Source organism: Dermacentor andersoni, chromosome 5 (genome assembly GCF_023375885.2).
Source record: "Dermacentor andersoni chromosome 5, qqDerAnde1_hic_scaffold, whole genome shotgun sequence".
NCBI lineage: Eukaryota > Metazoa > Arthropoda > Arachnida > Ixodida > Ixodidae > Dermacentor > Dermacentor andersoni.
This window is the reverse complement of record NC_092818.1, coordinates 179,172,798-179,195,404: the sequence shown is the minus strand read 5'-3', so window position 1 is coordinate 179,195,404 and position 22,607 is coordinate 179,172,798. Positions and strand designations below refer to the sequence as shown.

At 46.9% G+C, this 22,607-nt stretch overlaps 1 protein-coding gene and 1 long non-coding RNA gene across 2 annotated transcripts in view; one reads left to right on the top strand and one right to left on the bottom strand.

Moving 5' to 3' along the window:
* LOC126531679 (galactosylgalactosylxylosylprotein 3-beta-glucuronosyltransferase S-like) overlaps positions 1-22,607 on the top strand; it is a 175,896-nt gene that overhangs the window by 133,850 nt on the left and 19,439 nt on the right. The window lies entirely within an intron of this gene.
* LOC140218633 (uncharacterized) lies at positions 6,414-18,098 on the bottom strand. The gene is made up of 4 exons (XR_011894848.1): positions 18,002-18,098; positions 17,698-17,904; positions 9,894-10,030; positions 6,414-9,395 (listed from the first exon to the last, which is right to left on the bottom strand). It is a non-coding gene; the product is annotated as an uncharacterized lncRNA (long non-coding RNA).

The following is a 22,607-nucleotide window of genomic DNA, read 5'->3' as shown; positions in this document are numbered from 1 at the left end:
AACTCTCAATTGTACGAACGTCGGTTTATCGACTATTTCAGAATAACTAACTTTTCAAAAATCCCCGGCAGTTTTCTTATAGATTCTATGCAAAAATGTTTCACTGAAACGAATTTTGGAACAGTCAATATTTCAGTTTAACAAACTCGCTCAGAGGACCAAGGCTTATTTTTACTATCAGTTCAACGAAGTTTGGCGCCCTGCACTGCAGGCGCAACCGATGCCCGCCCTCATCAAACCGCCGCTCCAGCGGCAATGTAACGACGCTGGCGCTACAGCGTCCCTGGGGCAAAGCGGTGGCGCGGAAAATGAACGGCAACGAGGCATGGCCTCCGAGATCACCCGCAAAAAACGAGCAAGCATGTATTTTTGGAGGCCATGAACAAAGTAACATTTCTGGCGCTTACAACGCCGCCAGAGTAAAGCGGCTATCTGTCACACCACAAACCACGTAGTGTGTGTTTTTTTACGACCGGCTAGTCATGGCATGGTCGTCGTCTCTTTCTTTCCAGTCTTGTCGGTTCCACGTGTGCACACAAACGACCCACATGGTGTGTTTTTCATCGGCTCCGTTCAGCCTTCCAGTTTTAAGTAACAACGGCAATTCGCGTGCCCACTTTCGAGATGAGCGCGACGAAGAAGAGACAACTGCGGAGCCAGTTTCAAGCCCTATAACTCTAGCTGAGGTTGTAGGGTACATTGGAAAGTTGAGAGACTTTGTGCCTCAACAGCAAGCTGTGCCAGAAAAAGCGTACAAAAACATTGACTCTTTGGAGAGTTTTGTTACTTCCTGTGCTTTAAAAGTACAAGTGCAGAAGAAGATTATGGATTCTTTTTCTAAGTGAGAAAGCCAGCATTGTAACTGTTATGAACCTTGCACTTGTTGATATGTCCAAATTCCATTTCACACATTTCTAACACTATGGATGCCATGTCTTTTGCTCCATGGATTGCATTTCAAACTTTTGACTCTGTATGCCATGTCTTATGTTGGTCTAGCGAATATTCAGTTTAGAGAACTTTCAGTTAAGGGAACTATTTCCTTCGGTCCCTTGAAGTTCACTCAAATGAGAGTTCACTGTATATATATTTACGAGTTTATATGTGCCTATATATTCATGTATGCCCACGTATGTGTATATATGTACATATAGTCCTTTTCTTTCTTTTCCCTTTTTGTTTTGAGATAGTTATGCTGCCTGCACTGCATTATTCGCCACCATGTTTTTTGTTATGTAACCTTAATGGCAACTGTTTTACATTTTTATTACTTCCCCCCTTCCCGCTGCAATGCTCTCTGAGCGAATGTGGGACTGTAAAATAGATAAATAAAAAATAAATCACGAATAACATAACCGATGCAGCATAACTTTGTGCTTGAAGTGATACGGCAGCAATAGGAGTGTCCGCAGCATCAGGCTCACCGGCACAAGTGCCAGTAACCCTGGTGGTCTGAGGATTCTGACTGTGGCGCTGAAACATCCAGGTGCCTCATTATTGTCATGTCAATTTAAGCACGAGTCCGCATTGCAATTCCTCCACAATTTCATTTTGTGTCATAAAATGGTGACAATAACTTGAGTGGCGGGTGAATTTGGACCTTACTATAACGTCGGAAGCAACACACACAAAATAAGCTATGAAAATTTCATGTCTATGCTCGTTCATTTCATCTGTATTGTGCTTCCTTGTTTTCTGCATCTTTGTAATTTTTTATGACGGCATAGAACTTGAATGTATATTTTTCTTGTGCAACTATTTCATTGTCACATATTTCATTTTCATTCAGTGTTGTTTGAAAGGTTGTGATGCATTGTATGTTTAGCCCTTGTGGTGCAGTTTGTGTGCAATATTTATGCATCAGTCTCTCTTTGCGAATATAAAAGTATGATGTTATAGCTTTTTTTTCTTCATGTAACGCCACGAAAGCGTGTTCCTTTCACATGTTGTGCCTATACATTTGGCTGTTATCTTGTTCTGTTGGTGCGTGATGACTTATGCACATGTACAGTTGTTTTTTTTTTTTTCTGGTACAGTTTAAGCCGGTTGCTATATAACTGTGGAGTGAAGTTTTATTCGGCGTTTATCTGATTTTTTTACATGCAAATACAAGGGGCTGCGATATTTATTGCGACATGTCTTTGTGACATGTTGCATATGTCTCTGCTGCTGTAGCCCGATTTTTGGTTATTTAATGTAGACTATTGCATGTGATGTGTGCGTCTACACGTTTTGCTTTAGAAGGCTGTAGGATGAAATAAAACTGCATTTCTGTTTAATGTTTTAATTTACATGTCACTACTACGTTTTCAGTGGTAGCTTGCACTGTAAAAATATTACGCTCTAACGACCCAGTTACCGACTTCTGTTTAGAAGTGAGGGTACTTTGTTGAAATCTATCGACTGCTCATGCGTGAACGCACTTCACGGGAGCAATAGCGTTTGACATGAATGACCAGTTGAGAGTATTTTAGTCATTAGGACGAAACTTGGCGGTTGTTTTCGAGAGAAAATTATGGAAGACCTAAAATGCGTGCATGCGACAGCACGTTCACTGGAGTTGAAGATGTGACGTGCCCCACGCATTTTGGCTTTTGCGAGCTTCTCTGTCCGAGTAAAAAGCGAGGAGTCCATCATTGCACAAGGAGACCAGAGAATCGTCAGCGATACCAGCAAGAAAACAAAGCCCACATATCCCACGCCCTGTGGGAATCGATGTTATGCGAAGTGGTGTGCGGGTAGCCTACCAAGTTAACGAAACGACCATGAAAGCATCAAGACGTTGGCGGCTGTTTGATGACCTAAACGACACCCATGTCATGATCTATCATTTATGTTCGTCACACATCCGTCATACTATGTCAATTTTAATACCAGGACGCATGTGGCTGTTTCATGACCTACATGACAAGCATGTCATGTCCTATCATGAATGTTCCTGGTGACGGCGGCGTTGCATCTGGCCTAATCGCTCTTGGTTTTCGCTGCAGGTTACAGTATGCGCAGCTGCACTCAGTCTCAACGTTTCGGCCCATCCCCGTTTGTTGACTTCAAACGATGAGTGAAGATAATCTACGGCCCGAAGTTGCACTTGTCAGCGGTGCCCAGAACCTTCGACGACTAGCGACGACAATCATCAACACTGAAGCAAGCGCATATATGACGTCTTGTGGGACTGCTACCGGCCACATTTGGCAGTGATGACAGAGGCGTTGCATCTGGCCTAATCGCTGTCGGTTTTCGCTGCAGGTTAGTGCTCAGGGAACTTACGATATTACCGTATTTTCTTACACGTCTCCGTCGTTGCCACTGCCCCAGTGCGTCGTTCTTCTGTTCTTGTAACAGTGCTTGGTTTAAACTATAGAATTTGTTGCTATAGCATTGTGTGAGTCAAATGGCAGAGTACGTCGCAAAGGTAAAGGAAGAGCTAAAAACAGAACTTAGTAAACTCAAAGATGAAGTAAAGACATCACGAGAATCATTGAAGAGAGACTTGCCAATTGAAATTTGTGAGCTTCGTTAGGAGCAAGTAAGCATAACTCAAAGCCTTGAATTCTCGCACGGTGCTATAGAGGTGCTAAAGAGGCTTCTGGAAACAGAAACTGCAAAAAATAAGCTGAAGGTCCAGAATGACTCTTTGCAAACCAAGTGTAACACCCTTGAAAAGCATTCTGGTGAACTTAAGAAACGCGTCACAGATCTAGAGCAGTACTCGAACAACTAATGCTGAAATTCAAGGTGTCGAGAAGCGCGAGAACGAACGAGTCATTGGCAGTGTGACTGCAATCGGTTAGCTAATTACGATTTCCGATGTCGAGTCATGCCACCGTGTGCCCACGAGAAATTCCTCCGAGAAAACCAACATTCTCGTCCAGTTTAAATCTTGTGCGAGTCGTGATGTAACGCTGAGGAAAGCCAAGAAGGTAAGGCTTACAAATTCGGATGTCAAACTTGGCAGCACGAGTGCCGTGTTTGTCAACGAGCATTTATGCCCTTCATTGAAACGCCTTCTGGGCGTGGCAGTCACGTGCACACGTGAACACGAGTGGAAATCTGTGTAGACATACGGTGGCAGGATATTCGCGAGGCAATCTGACGACACTCCCATGATTCGTATCGCAGAAGAGGCTGACCTTGATAAAATGCGTTAGCTCTCACGTGTGAAATATGATAGTTTTTACTGTCAAATACAAAGACTTGCAACATGGATTATCACGAATTTGCCTTGCCACGTCACCTTAACCCAGATAATTTGAATCGTAGCTCTATTTTACACTTAAATGCATGTTCCACCGCTTCTAAACATGAGGAAATATTGGATTTTGTTAATCAATTTAGTTCCCAATTTTCAACTATACTAATGACAGAAACGTGTTATAGTGATGCCTGTAATAAGCTTCGTTTACCTAGTTACAACGATTTCTTTTGGATAGGCCTCAACAGTTAGGTGGTGGCATCGCTGTCTACGTCAAAAAGTCGGACTTATGCTTTAGTACAAGATTTTTGCAAGGTCACTAATGATTGTGAAGCACTAAAAGTGCAGCATAATACAGAATTTATAACTGTTGTGTACCGCCCACCGCGTGGTAACATGCATCAGTTTTTTGGCTTCCTGAAAAGTTTTCTGGACTATCTTTCGGTAAACAGTTTTAACCTCGTTTGCGGCGGCGACTTCAATATCAACATTTTGGAGAACACACGCGAGGCGGCCGATTTCAAACGAATTCTTAGGTCTTTTGGCTACACTAATTTAATTAGTACTCCGACTCGCGTGACGCTTGCTACCGTGTCAACTCTTAAATTATGGGGTTTTCCGTGCCAAAACCACTTTCTGATTATGAGGCACGCCGTAGTGGAGGACTCTGGAAATTTCAACCGCCTGGGGTTCTTTAACGTGCACCTAAATCTAAGTACACGGGTGTTTTCGCATTTCGCCCCCATCGAAATGCAGCCACCGTGGCCGGGATTCGATCCCGCGACCTCGTGCTCAGCAGCTTAACACCATAGCCACTGAGCAACCACGACGGGTCGTGTCAACTCTTGATTTACTTATCACAAACATAGAAACTGTAGTGCTTCATGCGGGTACACTAGCATCATGTCTAAGTGACCACTGCCCTGTATTTGCTATCTTCCGTACGAATAGACGTGACCAAACAAGTCAATTTGGACCTCGGTTGTTCGGTCCCTGTCTGAAATAGCTTTGAAGTCGTTCAAACATAAAATAAGCAAGTGTGATTGGTCACATGTCACGCGTATAATGGAGGTAAATAAAGCGTATTGCAGATTTCTTCAAACCTTTCTTCAAGTATATACGAAGCATATTCCGTTTAAAACGGTTACGCAGTCTAAAAAGACAAGAAAAACATGGGTTATACGTGTGCACCTACAAATGAGAAAAGCAAAAAATAAGATGTATCACCATTTTCTGCGCACACGTTGCCCGTAGCTACTGAAAGAATTTAGGGCACTGCGAAACAAATTGAACAGTGAGTTAAGGCAGGCGAAAATTGCCTATTATCGTTCACTTTTCTCAGATATCACTAAGAAACGCCCAGATGCTGCATGAAAAGAGGTAAACACCGTTCTGGGTCACGACGAAAAACATTTTACTCCAGAAAGTATTACCGTAAATGGTCACCGTGTTACTGGCACAGATCTGGCTTAATTAACATTTCAATGAATACTTCATGAATACTGGCGTACCCGATTGTAACAGAAAGCTTTAGAACAAATCACATACGCAATTCTTGGAACAAAAGTATTAGCGACAGCTTCTTTTTAGTGCCAACAGATGAAGTCAAATCTTCAGGACCTTCACGAACCTCAATAACAGCAAGGCCTTAGATGTAAATATTATGCAAATAAAATCCGTGAAATACGTTATTACATCTCTAACTTCTGTGCTAAGGCATATATTCAATCTTGCGCTACAAACTGCCACTTTTCCTGAAGAAATGACGAAAGAAAAGATTTCTGCAATACATAGAAGGGGTGACAAGCAGATCGTCAAAAACTTCAGACCTATTTCAGTTCTCAGTTTTTTCGAAAGGCTTAGAAAAATAATTTGGACTCGCATAACAAGTTTTTTTTTTTCTAGCAAACATTAACAGATGCTCAATTCGGCTTTCGAAAGGGAAGGTCGACAGAAACAGCCTAACTTTGAAAAAAAGAAACAGTACATAATTTAACCTTTACATGCTAGGCCTGTTCATTGACTTCATAAACCCAAATTATTCATGTGCGGTGTTCACGGGAATCCTTTGGATTTGTTGAAATCTTACTTACAGAACCGCCAGCAGTAAATATGTATGCAAGGTTCGCAATCGTCACTTCTTTCTGTTCCAAGAGGTGTACACCAAGGGAGCATTCTTGGTCCCCTTCTATTTAATGTATACATAAATGATCTCGTAAACATTGATAAAACAGCTGAATTTATTATACATGACGACGACAGCCCCATACTATTTTCTGGCCCCGACGTCAATGATTTGGCATTTAAATGAAATAGCGCACTTTCAAAGCTCTCCACTTGGTCCAGCTTCTACGAAGTATTAATCCTCTAAAAAGAAGAGTAATTATATTTCGTGCAAGAAATAAAGCACCAGAACTGCTAAACCCTATTTTATATGAAGGTCAGAACATTTCTATAGTAAACGAGCAAAGGTACTCGGTGCTGCATTTTCCGCTCATCTAAGTTGGAATTCACATGTAGAAGAGCTATGCAAAAGAATTTCATCCACTACTGGTGCGTTATCACGATGTCAACACTTACTCCCCTTGAAGGTAAAACTCTAGGTGTATTACGCGCTATTTGCCTCGCACCTTAATTACTTCAGCTTGCATATGGACTACTACAACAAACCTTAAATAAAATTTGGTTTTGGAAAAAGATTCTTCGACACGTAGCGAACATTCCTTACCTGTCTTCAATTAAAACGGTCTGTCAAGATTACAATATCATACGAATTGAGCACATGTACAAATTACCGATTTTACAATCTTTTTACTTTGCAGACACTCAAAGAATTCCTTATGACGATAGCATGCCTAAAAGCTAATAACACTAATACGCGTACGCGACAAACCGCCTCATGGTTCGTACCTCATTTCCGAACTAACTACAGTTTACAAGCACTTCATTTCAACTTGCCAACCGTTATGAATAAATTTCCAGAAAAGACTGCTACACACCGACAACTGTGTCGACAGTTTGTGTCCATGTCGTGAACAATAGTTTTCACGTTGCGATAATTGGAATGACACATTTATCCCTTATTTTATATACTGCTCTTACATTGTTTGCTTTAGTAGGTGCTAGTTTCTCTCAAAATATTTCGCGATATGTCTCTTGAATTTATATTCTTGTATTCTTCATAGTAAATTTTATTTGCCCATTTTCAACTACGAAGACGTCTTGTGCACTTAAAGTACGTATATTAAAATGATCAATTTATTTATACCATGTTGACATTTGGTGTGATTCGTATTGTAAATCTGTTATCTTCAGAAGTACCAACATCCACTGTAATTGCGACCTGTTTGCTCCATTTTCCGCGTTTGTAAAACTTCAGGAGGAACGTCATATGCTGCCAATGTAACGGTCTTCAGGGACCCAGTCAAGCTGCCTAGAGCGGCTTTTATCCTTGAAGACCGTCCAGATTAGATTTTCTGGATAAATAAAGATTGATTGATTGATACTCTCGTCATACTACGCGAAAATTTGGTACATACTATGTTAACGAAAAGACCATGAGAGCGCGAAGACGTAGGCGGCTGTTCATTACCTACATGACACGTCATGATATTCATGTCATGACTGATCATGTTCGTCATACACTCGTCATACTATGCCAAATTTGGTACATACCACGATGTACGCAGCTGTCTCATAACCTATATGACACACAGGTCATGATATTCATGTCATGAGCTATCATTTTTCGTTCGTACCTCCTATAGTATGCCAATTATGGTACATACCAAGTTAACGAAACGACCGTGACTGCACAAAGACGTAGTCGGTTGTTTCACGACTTTCATGACACATATGTCATGATGTTCATGTCATGACCTATCATTTATTTTCGTCATACACTCTTCATACTATGCAGTTTTTGTACCTACCAAGTTAACTAAATGACCATGAGAGCACCAAGACGTAGGCGGCTGTTTCATGACCTACGTGACACGTCATGATATTCATGTCATGACCAATCATTTATGTTCGTCATACACTCTTGTCATATTATGCCAATTTTGGTACAAACTAAGTAAACGAAACGACCATGAGGAATACCATGACGTAGGCGGCTAGGTAGATAGATAATGTCAAAGAGGCTAATTTTCGCCAAGAAATGCTTCGCATTTAAAGGGCTACAAAACAAAACTGCATTCTATAGCCATGGCCCACATGGCATCTAGGTGCCGACAACAGCAACAAGCAAATCATGGCAAAGACAGTTTTAAATGAATCTTAGTTTGCTTTCAATCTTATATCTCATCACTAAGTGTTCTGTGTTACTTATAAATCTAGTCGATGAGGATAGCAATAGGGGCTTGTTGGTACGGCATATCTTATTTTGTTATAGCGCAAGCTTGACACGGACAACAGAAGGCACATGAGCGCTGTGTGTGTCAGATGTGCCTTCTGTTGTCCGTATCAAGCTTGCGTTATAACAAAATAAAATTATAAATCTAGGCTCTACATAACCCTTGACAACACAACTTGTATTTCTCTTGAAATCATGATTGCTTCGCATTGCAACTACAACTGAGTATGGAAAATGTTGTGTCAGCAATTTCACAGCATTAAATGCACAATGCAATTCTTTGGTATCTGTTAGACCACCACATCTTGCTGACACTACAGCAGCATGTATGCACCTAACGATGCTCATGCCACTGTTAACATCTCAACTGCCTCCGCACACTTCTTAAGTAACGCATGTGCTGTGCACGGGCTGTGCCAAACATTCCAGTGGCAATCTGGGAACGCCCGTTCTCTCAAAAAATTCATTCTAGCATTCCAGGCCCCCTGTTTCGGGGCAGACCATGTGGTATGTCCACACGGTCTGCCTCGTTATTAATATTGTCCACCTCGCTGCTAGTGTTGTCATCACTTTCATCATCGCATTCTACGTCGCCCTCAGAAAGCTGAAAGTTGTGCAACACAGCACATGCCACGACAATGTTGGCCGCACGTTCTAGCTCGTAGAGGAGGTTGCGGTAACGCTGCAGAAAGCGGAAACGGCTCTTCAGGAGCCCAATACACCCCTCCACCACAGAATGCATGGCAGCATGTGCTATATTGTGCTTCCCCTCGGCTGTCGGCATTAGAAGATGGCCTGGAACCGGGGTCAGGAACCACAGCTCCAAGGCTGAGCCGTTCTCACCTGCATGAAGATGGAAATAGTGCATTGAGTACTGCTCTGACGAGTTGAGACGTAGAGTTCAGAAGGTAGAGTTCAGAGGTTGCGAGTCCCAATTAAAAGCACGAGTTGGGCATGTCCGCCTTGACACCAACACCACAGATTAAGAAATCAACACATATTGATGCAACCAATGACACAGTAGCAGCAATAATCCATGCATTTCTTCTGCTTCTGGCAGGCACTTGGTAGCATGCTTGTCACTTAATTAACACTTTTATGTCAGTGGTAGTGCTAATTGGTTTGATTTTTTTTCTACTCCAGACAGGCACTTAGACGTGTTGTTGTAATTTAGTTAAAAGCTTGTGTTCGGGCGAACATGGCGCTCTATTCGCTACTGATAGGATAGGATAGATAAACTTTATTAAAAGAATAATTAGAATAATCGCTAATGGTCGAGGCCCCTATTTCAGGCTGGCTGTTGAAGCGTGTCTGCGTCAAAAACAATTTTTTTTGTCTCACCGAGGAGGTATTCCCCGGAATTTGCGATGCGCCCCGCTTGGAACCGCCAGCACACCCATGTCGTCCACCAGACGAACGAGTCGTGGTCTGACCCCGGTCTCATAGAATCCACGGATCCTCATGTCCGCGTTGAAGATCTGGGGAAAATGCGAACGGAGAAAGTCCGCGTTCACAAGTGCGATATAACTGTCTAAAGAACTAGCAGCACTAGAAAACAAGACGTATACTTACGAACATGCAGTTTAGGGCGTAGTAGCCCTTCCGACACATGAATGCAGCCTTGCGCTAATCCTTGGGTGCAATAATGGAAATGAGGCTGCTGTCCAGTCATTCCATGACGTCGGCGACAGTGCAGCGCCAAGGGACACCCTTCTTCACGGCTGCGTTATCTACAGCCGTCAATCGAAGATGGACGCATAGTGAGGTTCGTTACAGCGCAACACAAGACAAGAACAAAAGAAGGTATAAAACGATGACACGGCGCTGGGCTGTAACGAACCTTGCTATGAATCCCAACCAACTGGCCCAACTTGTCTTGACGAAGACGAACCCGCTTGCTGCGGGCCTTTGCATTTAAGACGGCCTCAGCCACGCATCGCATGCACTCGCTCACGGTCAACTGCGACACCCGGGACGTCTCCTCGCTCCCTACAGAAGCTTGGAATCTCCCGGGGGCAAAGAAGCGCAGCGCGCACAATACCTTCCGCTCCACCAACAGTCCCGCCGATCGCTCCCCTTCTAGTTCCTCCGCCAGTTCCTCGCACAACAACTACACTGTTTTCTTCGAGAAGCAAAAATGCCATCGAAAATGGTCATCTGGCACGTCAGACGCGTCGTCTGGCTCTTGAAGTTTGTCAGCGAAAAGCCACAGCCACAGCGATGAGAGGGGCAGCCATTTTTTATGCCTTCTGAAATTACCCTGCCTGAGGCCGTGCCAAAAACTTATGCCTTATGCTTCGCCTAATGAGTTCGTCAACGTCACTTTGACGTTTCGGGTTCTTGCGGTTGCCCGACGTCGCGTGATCGACAGACAGAATGGGCGCGGCCCGGTCATTCTCGACAAATGACAACGTGGTAATGGTGGAAATATAAGAAAGTAATAGAATTCCTACAAAATCGCACACCAGGTAAGCAGCAGTAGTTACCGTACAAAGCTGGACCGAACGGCATCAGCTCAATAAAAGTAAATTACAAGCATGGGTCATATTGGTACTTAAACAGGAATATTGCGTGTAGAGGCGAAACGTGCGGAAGTGGTGAACGCGCAGCATTAGAAATAAAATCAATTCGCTCTTACATACATCGCGTAGAAAATACCCAATTCATCCCAAACAATACCATAAAATATGAAGAAAACATCCGATTTCCAAGCATTTCCACATTATTGAGTATTATTTCCTGCACCTTAAGAGCACGAATACACGGGAAGCTGCGCGTTTCGAAAACAAACTGGCCTCAGGCGACGCGATGATACGCTACGTGCACAGAGGTGGCCACAACACAAGATCTCAGCCAGACCATGCTAGACGCACGCAAAATGCTTTCTAGTCGCAGTCAAGTGAAATGCAAAGGTACAAAGCCTATTTTCAGTCGTTCAGAAGACAGAATTTTCAGCTTCCTGATTTTTGTGCTCCTCGGCGTTGTCTTTGGCGCGTATTGCTTGCGCAAGCAACACTCCCGTGCTATCACTCTTGGCAATCGCTCGTCGCGTTTTCTACAAGTGGATGTACTGAAATAAAGTGTATGTTGCGGGGCCATAGAAAGCGTTACAAACTTGTCTCACTAAGATTCAGTACACGCTAATCTAACTCTTACCATTGTTACGTTTCGCCTACAACGCGCGGTAATGCCGGCGCGGATGCAACGGACGCCGGGGCTTTGTTCAAAGCGGCGGACATTTTGGCCCGTCCGACGCCGCCGCAACGCCTACCCGCCAAGCGTGTCCAGGCGTGTTTCAGTGCCACGTGTCTTCGTGTGTGCGTGTGTGTGTGTGTGCCCACGCTTGTCAAAGCGCGGCAGCCGGGGAGCGGAGCTCCCCAAGTGAGGGTTGGCGATGCGTCACTACACTCGGTTCAGCAGGTCTCTCGGCTCGACCGTGCGCGCCGTCGTGGGCTCATGCTCCGCCGTCCCGTGACCTTCATCCCGTGACCTTCATCCCGTGACCTTCCCTTTTGGACCGCGACGCCGAGAGTATAAGAGCAGCTGCCCCCGGACGCCAGGAGAGAGGCTCCGATTTGTACTGTTGAGTTACGTGCTCTCCCGTCTCTCCACTTCGGTCGACCTGACCGGCCGCTCTTTTGCTATGTTAGAATAAACCAGTTGTTCTGTTACCAGTCTTCTCATGCTTTGCCGGGACCTTCGGATGCTTCCAGTGCCCCAGGCCGCCAGGCCAACGCTACCCTTGGGGCTTGCGACCCATTGGCAATAACGGGCGTCAGCACCGAGACCCCAACAACTCGGGCCAGCGGTGCGATTACAACATCTGGTTGCCAGCGGTGAGATCGCGACAACGGAGGCCAGCAGCGAAGAGATGCGGTTGACTGTATGCTGAGCAGCACAACGACCATCCGGGAGCAGCGCAACGAGCCCTGTGTGATGACTGGTTGCCTGCAGCGGAACGACTGCGCGGAAGTCTTGGCTGTGAGGTTTGGTGAGTGCGGGACTTTCTTCTTCTGAGTTTTGCCAGGCTTTTGTTAGTGTTAGAAACAGAGCTGGTAATTGGGGTTGTCGTTGCTGCCGGGTTAGTTTGCGGCAAGACAATAGTAGGCAGTAGAGAAAGCAGCATTCAGAGCAGCCATGGATTTGAAGTCGTTGCGCAAACCGAAATTGCTGGAGCTTGCAAGAGAGTTGGGTCTGGATGTCTCAGACAAACTCAGAAAACCAGAACTGCTAAGGGCTATTCTTGAGTTAGAAGCTGAGGATGACGAGCTGTCGGAATGCCTTGAGACCATTGAGGAGAGGGAGGAGCAAAAAGAGAAACAGGAGCGCGAACTTAAAGAACAGAAAGAGAAAGATGAGCGCCAACTTAAAGAACAGAAAGAGAAAGATGAGCGCGAACGTAAAGAACAGAAAGAGAAAGATGAGCGTGAACTTAAAGAACAGAAAGAGAAAGATGAGCGTGAACGAAAAGAACAGAAAGAAAAAGAAGAGCGCGAACACGCTTTGGAAATGAAGCGTCTCGAGGTAGAGATGGAACGCGCTCGTAATGGAAGTCAGGCACACGGTGCAGGAGAACGAGTATTGTTCAAAATGACTGACCTGATGCGGCCGTTTAAGCTTGGAGAGGACATTGGTTTGTTCCTGGTTAACTTTGAGCGAACGTGCGAGAAGCAGGGGTTCTCTCGGGAAACGTGGCCACAGCGCTTGCTCACTTTGCTACCCGGCGAGGCGGCCGACGTAGTCGCTCGCTTGGAGAGAGAGGAGGCAGAGGATTTCGACAAAGTGAAATCGAGTCTGCTAAAAAAGTACCGGCTGTCAGCGGAGGCGTTCCGTCGGAAGTTTCGGGAAAATGAGAAAGGCAGAAGTGAGTCATATACAGAGTTTGCGTACAGGCTTATGTCAAACATGCAGGAGTGGCTCAAAGAAGAGAAAGCGTTTGGTGACCACGAGAAAGTTCTGCAGTGTTTCGGGCTAGAACAGTTTTATAGTCGGTTACCTGAGAACGTGCGGTACTGGGTCTTGGATAGGCCAGACGTTAGTACGGTGGCTAGAGCCGCTGAGTTAGCCGAGGAGTTTGTGACGCGTCGGGCTCGCGGAGCTAAGGACGGTCAAAAGGGTGAATTTGGCTCCAAGTTTGAGAGGCCGAAGTTCACGCCCATGAGAAAGCGGTTCGAGACGAGGCAAGCGCGCGTGTGTTGTACGTGCCAGAAGCCGGGTCACTTTTCGGCGCAGTGTCCGACCGAACGTGAGGAGACGGCGGCAGCCGAAGCCGAACGCGGAAAGCGGTTCGAGATGAGGCAAGTGCGCGTGTGTTATACGTGCCAGAAGCCGGGACACTTTTCGGCGCAGTGCCCAGAAACAAAACCAAAAGTCGTGTTTTTTTCATTAGGCAGCACTGACGAGAACATGAAGCTTCTCGAGCCTTACATGCGAGACCTCCTCGTGAACGGGAAATAGTGCCGAGTGCTTCGCGATTCCGCAGCTACAATGGATGTAGTTCACCCCTCTTACGTAGAACCCGATATGTTCACGGGCGAGTGCGCATGGATCAAGCAAGCAGTGGAAGCTCATAGCGTGTGTCTGCCGGTAGCAAAAGTGCTTATTGAAGGACCTTTCGGAGCACTTGAGACGGAGGCCGCAGTGTCATCTATGCTGCCCCCCCAGTACCCGTACTTATTTTCAAACAGGTCCGATCACCTCCTGCGCGAGAAGGGGCTTTTGTTTGGTGAGGCTAGCGTTCAGGCCTTAACCAGATCGAAGGTTCGGGAGCTCGCTGCAAAGGCGGTAGTTGCGGGACCGACGTTGTTGAACGATGAAAAAGGGTCAGAGGCGCAGCAAGCTGGTATTCGGAGCACGCCCGAACGGGATAAAATTGAGCCTGTAGCGTTAAAGGCACCAGATACTGGAGAGGAAATTCCCGATGCGGGAAAGTTAGAAGAGCTTCCGGTCGAGCTTCCGGGACTAGGCTCAGTGACGAACAGGAAAGACACCGATCAAGTCATTAGTGACTTAATAAGTAAAGCATCGCTGTCGCCTGAGCAGAAAACAGAACTACACCAGCTCTTACAAGAGTTTCAAGGTCTGTTCTCTGAGAGGCCTGGTAGGACTTCTGTCCTTACTCATGACATAGAACTTACCTCCCCAGAGCCAGTACGATCCAAGGCGTACCGGGTGTCACCCCGCCAGAGCGATATTATGGAGGCTGAGGTAAAGAAAATGCTACAGCTCGGTGTTATTGAAGCGGGTGAGAGTGATTATACCTCCCCTTTGATTTTAGTTGAGGTACCGGGCAAGGAACCTCGTCCTTGCGTCGACTACCGCAGGCTTAATTCCATCACTAAGGATCAAATTTATCCGATCCCTAACATCGAGGAGCGCCTTGAGAGAGTGAGTAGCGCTCAGTTTATTTCCACCCTAGATCTTGTCAGGGGTTATTGGCAGGTTCCACTTACAGAAGAGGCTAGTAGGTATGCGGCGTTCATTTCACCAATGGGGACATTCCGTCCTAAAGTTTTGAGTTTTGGTTTGAAGAACGCGCCATACTGCTTTTCAAGCCTCATGGATAAAGTGTTGCGGGGACAGCAAGAATTCGCTTTACCGTATCTAGACGACGTAGCGATATTCTCTGCATCCTGGCCGGAACATATGGCGCACTTGCGGGCAGTGCTAACCCGCCTGCGCGATGCGGGCTTGACAGTCAAGGCTCCCAAGTGCCAGTTAGCACAGGCCGAGGTTGTCTACCTCGGACACGTGATTGGTCGGGGTCGTCGCCGCCCCTCTGAAATAAAAGTGGCCGCTGTGCGAGACTTCCCGCAACCGCGCACGAAGACCGATATTCGGTCGTTCTTAGGTGTCGCCGGCTACTAACAGAGGTACATCCCCAGGTACTCTGATATCGCGGCTCCCTTGACGGATGCTCTGAGAAAGACAGAGCCGCAAACAGTCGTCTGGGATGAGACGAAGGAAAGAGCTTTTAGCGCCCTAAAGAGCACCCTAACAAGCCAGCCTGTGCTACGATCGCCCGACTACCCAAAAGGGTTCGTTGTTCAGTGTGATGCTAGTGAGCGAGGCATGGGCGTTGTACTGTGCCAACGGGAAAATGGAGAAGTAGAACACCCCGTCCTGTATGCTAGTCGTAAGCTGACGAGTCGTGAGCAGGCGTATAGCGCCACCGAGAAAGAATGTGCGTGTATCGTGTGGGCCGTTCAGAAATTGTCATGTTACCTAGCTGGCTCGAGGTTTATCATTGAAACGGATCACTGCCCTCTCCAATGGCTGCAGACCATCTCTCCCAAAAATGGCCGCCTCCTGCGCTGGAGCCTCGCTTTGCAACAATATTCCTTTGAGGTGCGTTACAAAAAGGGGAGTCTCAACGGTAACGCCGATGGCTTAAGTCGAAGCCCCTAACGTGGGAATCAGCCTCAAAATTGCTTGTTACTGATGTTTTTCTTCCTGAGGCAGGATTTTTAACCTATTGCTTTTGTGTAGTGTTTCAAAGTGATGATGTGCTTTCTAGTGCAATTTTTCCGATTTGTGGACGCGTTCTGAGTGCTGCTAAACTACTGTAAGGAACTAGGCAGCAGTAAAAAAGGGGAAAGAGCCTGGCAGGGCTTAGTGAGGGTTGTGCCGTGCTTGCTGACTGAGCGGTTGACTTTCAGGCGTGGTTCTAACGCTTGCCGGAAACGAGAACAAAAATGTCAACTCTCCCGAAGTCACTTTGCAGTGTCCTGTGTGCACCTGAACGTGAGAACGAGGCCTTCTCTGTGCGCTGCGCTCAAGAAACGCCCAAGGACGCCCAACTTCGGTTATGAGCATCATCGAGCGACATCCCTCCGGACAGCGGATGCAGTCCCCTGACCATCGGGATCTCCTTCCCCCGGCGGGGCGGTCTGTTACGTTTCGCCTACAACGCGCGGTAATGCCGGCGCGGATGCAACGGACGCCGGGGCTTTGTTCAAAGCGGCGGACATTTTGGCCCGTCCGACGCCGCCGCAACGCCTACCCGCCAAGCGTGTCCAGGCGTGTTTCAGTGCCACGTGTCTTCGTGTGTGCGTGTGTGTGTGTGTGCCCACGCTTGTCAAAGCGCGGCAGCCGGGGAGCGGAGCTCCCCAAGTGAGGGTTGGCGATGCGTCACTACACTCGGTTCAGCAGGTCTCTCGGCTCGACCGTGCGCGCCGTCGTGGGCTCATGCTCCGCCGTCCCGTGACCTTCATCCCGTGACCTTCATCCCGTGACCTTCCCTTTTGGACCGCGACGCCGAGAGTATAAGAGCAGCTGCCCCCGGACGCCAGGAGAGAGGCTCCGATTTGTACTGTTGAGTTACGTGCTCTCCCGTCTCTCCACTTCGGTCGACCTGACCGGCCGCTCTTTTGCTATGTTAGAATAAACCAGTTGTTCTGTTACCAGTCTTCTCATGCTTTGCCGGGACCTTCGGATGCTTCCAGTGCCCCAGGCCGCCAGGCCAACGCTACCCTTGGGGCTTGCGACCCATTGGCAATAACGGGCGTCAGCACCGAGACCCCAACAACTCGGGCCAGCGGTGCGATTACAACACCATGGGTGAGATGCTTTTTGCTAACTGCGTCAAAACACCAGGCGCGGCGAGCGTGCTTCAAAAGTTTCCGAAATAGTAACGAATTACAATAATGTTAGGGATCAGAGAATGCGCCACGGACTTGTCCCAAAAAGGCTCAGTACACGCTAAGCTAACTGCGTCACACGGTCGAACTTCTTTTTGCTAACTGCGTCCCAACACCGGGACAGGCCACTATGCTTCAAGAGTACCCAAAAAAGTAACTAAATAATTACAATTATATTGCGGGTAAGAGAGAGCGTAACGAACTTATCCCATTAAGATTCCATACACATGAACCTAACCGCGCCACGCGGCCGAGTTGCTTTTCGCTAACTGCGTCACAAAGCAGGAAGCGGCGAGCGAACTATAAAACTATCGAAATAAGTTACAATAAGGTTGGGGCTCATAAAAAGCGTCGCAAAAATCTCCCAGAACGAGTCATGAACCCAAATTAACTGCCCAAGGACGACCGAGCTGTTTTTCGCTAACTGCGTCACAAGTCTCGGTTCCGCGCCGTAAAAACCTAAATTGTTCGAAGCGTGTCGCAGACTGTGAAACAAGTTTTCTCACCTTGCCGTAGTCTAGTAGTGCAGTGGTGTCGTGTCGAAGTGCAGAAGGAAAGCAATACGCCGTGAGCCTAACGAACAGGCTACATCCAACAGAGACGGGTCGCCGAAGAGGCGAACTTCACATGCGCAGCTGGCCTCGCTCGCTTCTGTGTCGTATCTGGCGCATGACGCATGCATCTGACGCGTCTGGTGTGCCGTTGGCTTGTTGCTAGGTGACGCAAGAAAAATAAATCGCCAAGTTCATTTATACGCAAATCTTAGTGTTAGAGGGAAATAATAAAAAATACGTTGCGAGTTTATTTTACATTTTTTTATTCTCCGGTGCACACGTCAACTAACGGATGGGGCGATGACTAGGCGTGACGTGTTTCTATTGCCAGTTTTCGTCGAGTGTCGCCTCTTGTTGAATTTCTTTCTCTGTGCCTAGACTGCCCCCCAAAGCAGATCGCTTTCAAGATAAAGCCCGCGCGACGGTGCGCGGCCGTGCGATGCTGCCGAAGTACAACGCCCCTCCCCCCCTCCGTTACGTCCTCTCCCCATCGGTTCTGCGCGCAGGACGAAAGATAGCGCGCTTCCTCCTCCCTTCAGTGCGCGAGATTGAGCCGCGATCATCGGCTCACCCTCGCAAGCTTTCACTCACTCATACAACATACCGCGCGGCAACGGTGACTGGAGTGTCCATATAATTGCCATCGCAATAAAGATTAAAAATATAATAATAGAAAAATAACCCTTTAGGGTGTACAGACACTCGTACTTACAACAGTGAAAGAAAAAAGAAACAAAACATAAGAAAGGACAATCTCTGAACAAACACTAAGGCAAAAGCCATTTAGGTCATTGTCTAAGCGAATGCGAAGCATTTGCTGCCTACACGTGGCGCAAATACCGAATGAACTAACGTCCTTTTCGGGAAACGCTCACTCGAGGATCGCCACTTAACGCGGGTCGCGACACCCTGATGATGTACAATCCGAACCAGAGGCGGTAGAATACGATTCGCATTGCAAGAAATATATTTCTATATAGTGTTCTTGAAAGACGCGTATTTGCAGAGGCTTTGCACTCTTACGCTCCTCTTACGCTTGACACTTTCGTTATCTTCCCTCTGATAGCTTTCATAATATGTTTCCAACTTCATTTATTTAATGCTCATTTGCAGTCATGCCGATATGATTGAGAAACCACTGAAATGCAATTTCGTGACCGCTAGTTCCTGCTAGTTGTGTCAGTTCAACAGTTTTCCCGGTTGCATTACTAGGTGCACCTTTAATGCGATAGCAATTGTATGGACACTCCCGCCGCATTTCTGCCGTGGGTGTCAGCGTCACCGTCGCCGTGAGGTTCCGTAAAAAGTCGAAGGGCGATAAAATCGTCGCTGCGCACCGTACGCTGTATGTGCGAGTGAAAGCGTGCGAGGGTGAGCCGGCGAACACGGCTCAATCTCGCGTGTGCGAGTGAGGCGGTCCCGTAGCGCGCCCTCTCTTGTCACGCGCGAGGCACGGAGGTGAAGCGAGGGAGCGGGGGTGTTGTCCGGTGGCTGCTTGCTTACGACGCTGCCGTGAGGCCGCCGCATCTTGAAAGCGATCTGCAACATGGCCAAAGTGCGCGCCCGCGCGGGCCTTATCTTCAAAGCGATTTGCGATGTTTGCAGAGTGCGCGTAATGCCGGCAGCTCCGTATCCGTTGTGCTTGCGACGTTTCGTTCCCGCTGAAACGAAAGATATACGAAGGTCAATTTGATCGCTGCTGCTGCCGTGATTCAACATTTCGATAGCGATTTTTCGCGCCCATCGAGCGAGATGTGTTCATGTTTACCAGTGCTCGCGTGACACTGTACTTGCTAATTTAGTTAAAACACGTTGGCGGACTAGTTGGTCTAAATCCATGATAAAATGTGTAAGCGCGACTGAAAGAGGAAGTAGAAAGAAACAGACACACAGAGAAAGCGCTGTCTGTCTCTGTGTGTCTGTTTCTTTCTACGTCCACGTTCAGTCGCGCATACACATTACATCGCTGTTGATTTAGTAAGTGAATGTTTGCAAATTTATACGGGTGATAAAACTACTATTCTTACTTCGTATAGGTACTTACTAATTTGCTATCGCAATCGGTGTTCGCCTTACCGGCGAAACCGCGACTTTTTTTTTGTCTGAACGTTACTAAGCCGCTCAAGTGCCACACTGAATCTGCGCACGCTAGTAATTTATCTTGAGGCTGACTAGCCGCAATAAACATATTCGCTCCCAATATCGCGTAGAGTTCTGCCGTTGTTGTTGTGGCAACACGACAGAGCCTAAACATGCGTGGTATTCTTAATGTTAGTATGGCAAATTCATCCTCTGAATTGCCTTTGGTGCACGAGCAATCTATGTACACCTGTCTTGCACCGGCGTGTAGGTTGTACATTTGAAACATTACTAATTTTAACGCAACGAATGAGAAACTTCATACTGTTTCTTCATTTCCTCGTTGTTTACCAAAACTTCAAGCTTTAGATATATCCATGATCGCAGTAATTCATCGCCGTGTTCAAGAACGAGAACAATTGATTGGTACCCAACCACTTGTGAATGTAAATTACACCCATTTCTCAATGGCAACACTTCCGATAACTTGTGGCACTGATGCTGAGTAAATATATAAAGAAATGCCGTAGTGTCTCGCCCTTCCTCAATACAGTCACTAGGGGCTCTTTGCTTGTGAGACGACAAGTGTGCTTGACGTCGACTTAGGAACTCCTAGTAAAGGTTGAAGACTTCTTGCAATCCACAACTGCAACTTGTCTCATAAGCGTGACACACCGTTGCTGACTCGCAATCAATATCCTAAAGCTGATCGTACTAAATTGATCTGACACTTCAACATGTTATCGATGGGACTTCACCACGGAGGGCAGATGTCTCAGAATTCGGATAACACTGCTCACTTTTTCTTTTGTAGCTTCCATCTAATGGATCCATACTAACCACACAGTGAGCATACTAAATCCAGCTCCGATCAAGAGTTTTTTAAAGAAATGGATGAATTTTCTCTATTTCCAACAAATGACCGTTAAGAGAGATGTTGCAATCATTAAGAGGTTTTAGTGTGAATGGTAGGACTGCTGACTTTTCAGCAAACAAGCTTATGCTCGCATTCTATAAGAAACTCAATTACATTAGCGCCGTTCGCAAAGCTTCTATGATTTGAAGTGTTTATCCTGACGTTCAACTGCAAATATCATATGCCTATATTGAGATATGTTCGGAAAGATAACATATTCGAAAAGACGGCAAGGTAACTGCGCCATCACTGGGTTGAATAACGCACGACTTAGCAGGCTATCCTCCGCGGTTGCGCTCTCGACAGAACTGTAAACTTAGTGTGGGTACCTGCTCACGCGGGGAACACTGGGAACGACGGGGTCAACCGTTTAGCCCGAGGCCTAATTAACCGGGAGGCCGGCCCCTCGAACCCGGATGCTCTCGCAGAGGCCCCCAAACCCTATGCTGACATTACAAACTTCTACAAGGAGACGAGGTCCGTGTACCCGCCTCCCCACCCCGACCTCGACCGAGTGCAAGTCACCATGCTTCGCAGACTGCAGACCGATTCCATTCTCAGTCATTCTAGGCTTTATTTAATCACTCACGGGGATTACGGCCCCGTCTGTACTAAGTGCGACCACGCAGTGTTCGCCACTCGGGCACACATTCTCTGGGGATGCGAGGGTAACCCTCCCCCACAATCATTACTGCCAGCTCCCTCCGAGGAGGGTTTAACCTGCTACTGACAAGAGCAGACAAGAAAACACAACTGACACGGGTCTCGTGGGCCCAAGACGTCGCCACCACCTGGGAGCCACACTAGGCCTACCTGCCCTAACTTCCAACCCTGCAGTGGCAAATAAAGTTGTTTCTCTCTCTCTTTCCGCCGAACTCGATGTTTCATCGTGTGTTCGCAGGTTTTTCCGTTGCTAGTATTGAGAAGATTCCTCTGCCTGTCGGAGAATTTTGTATTAGAGGCAGTGCCTTTCTTCAGCACAGCACTACCTCCGGGATCGGCCCACAACTGCTAACGAGGTAAAAGTTAAAAAGAGCTAAGAATAAGCTAATATTTTAAAACAAAGGAGAAAGGAAGTTCGATTGCCGATTCTTAGGCGCTTAAGTATTTTTTTTCTTAGTCATTGAACTTAAGCTACCAGAGGGCCCTTGCAACCAGTGACTTGGCCATCAAGACCTCCATCACCGTTCCGGTGCCTTAGACTCTAGATTCACTTCTGTTTCGGCGCGCCCTGAAGCACTGGGGCCAGCAGACGAGGGCGGCAAGATCACTGTGCCAGTCAACGCGTTCTAATGGCACACGAGTGCCGCGAAGCAGTCAAACACTCCACGGTCAGGTGGCTCTCACGAGCCCAACGGCATCTTAAGGCCACCGCGACTAGTCCTGCGGGCGTCTCAGGACTGGAGACGGTGTTAAGAGATCGGGCTCGTTGGTATTCTATGACGTAACGCCGTAGCGCAGAAACAAAGGATGAGACATAAGGTAAACGACATACGCAAGCGCTGACTTTCAACTAAAGCTTTATTTCTAATACAATGCTATATACTATATGCATCTATGTTTATTTCATGTACACCGCCACTAGCCTTATGACCGGCAGCGCGTTCTGAGAGCACAGATGAATGCCAGTAAATTGGCCCAACAGTCGGATGTAGGGCAACATGCGAACAGTATCATCAAGCTGGTGCGACCAGTTATTGACGCCGCAGTAAGCGCTGGCGCACATCCCGTGAACATGATCGAGGCCAGTGAAAGTTAAGCTAAGAAGCCCTGCATTTAACAAGACATTGCCCTACGAGCCAAGCGAAAAATATACTGCTCGTGATGATGTGCATTTCACTTTTGTGGCATACAAGGAAAACCACTT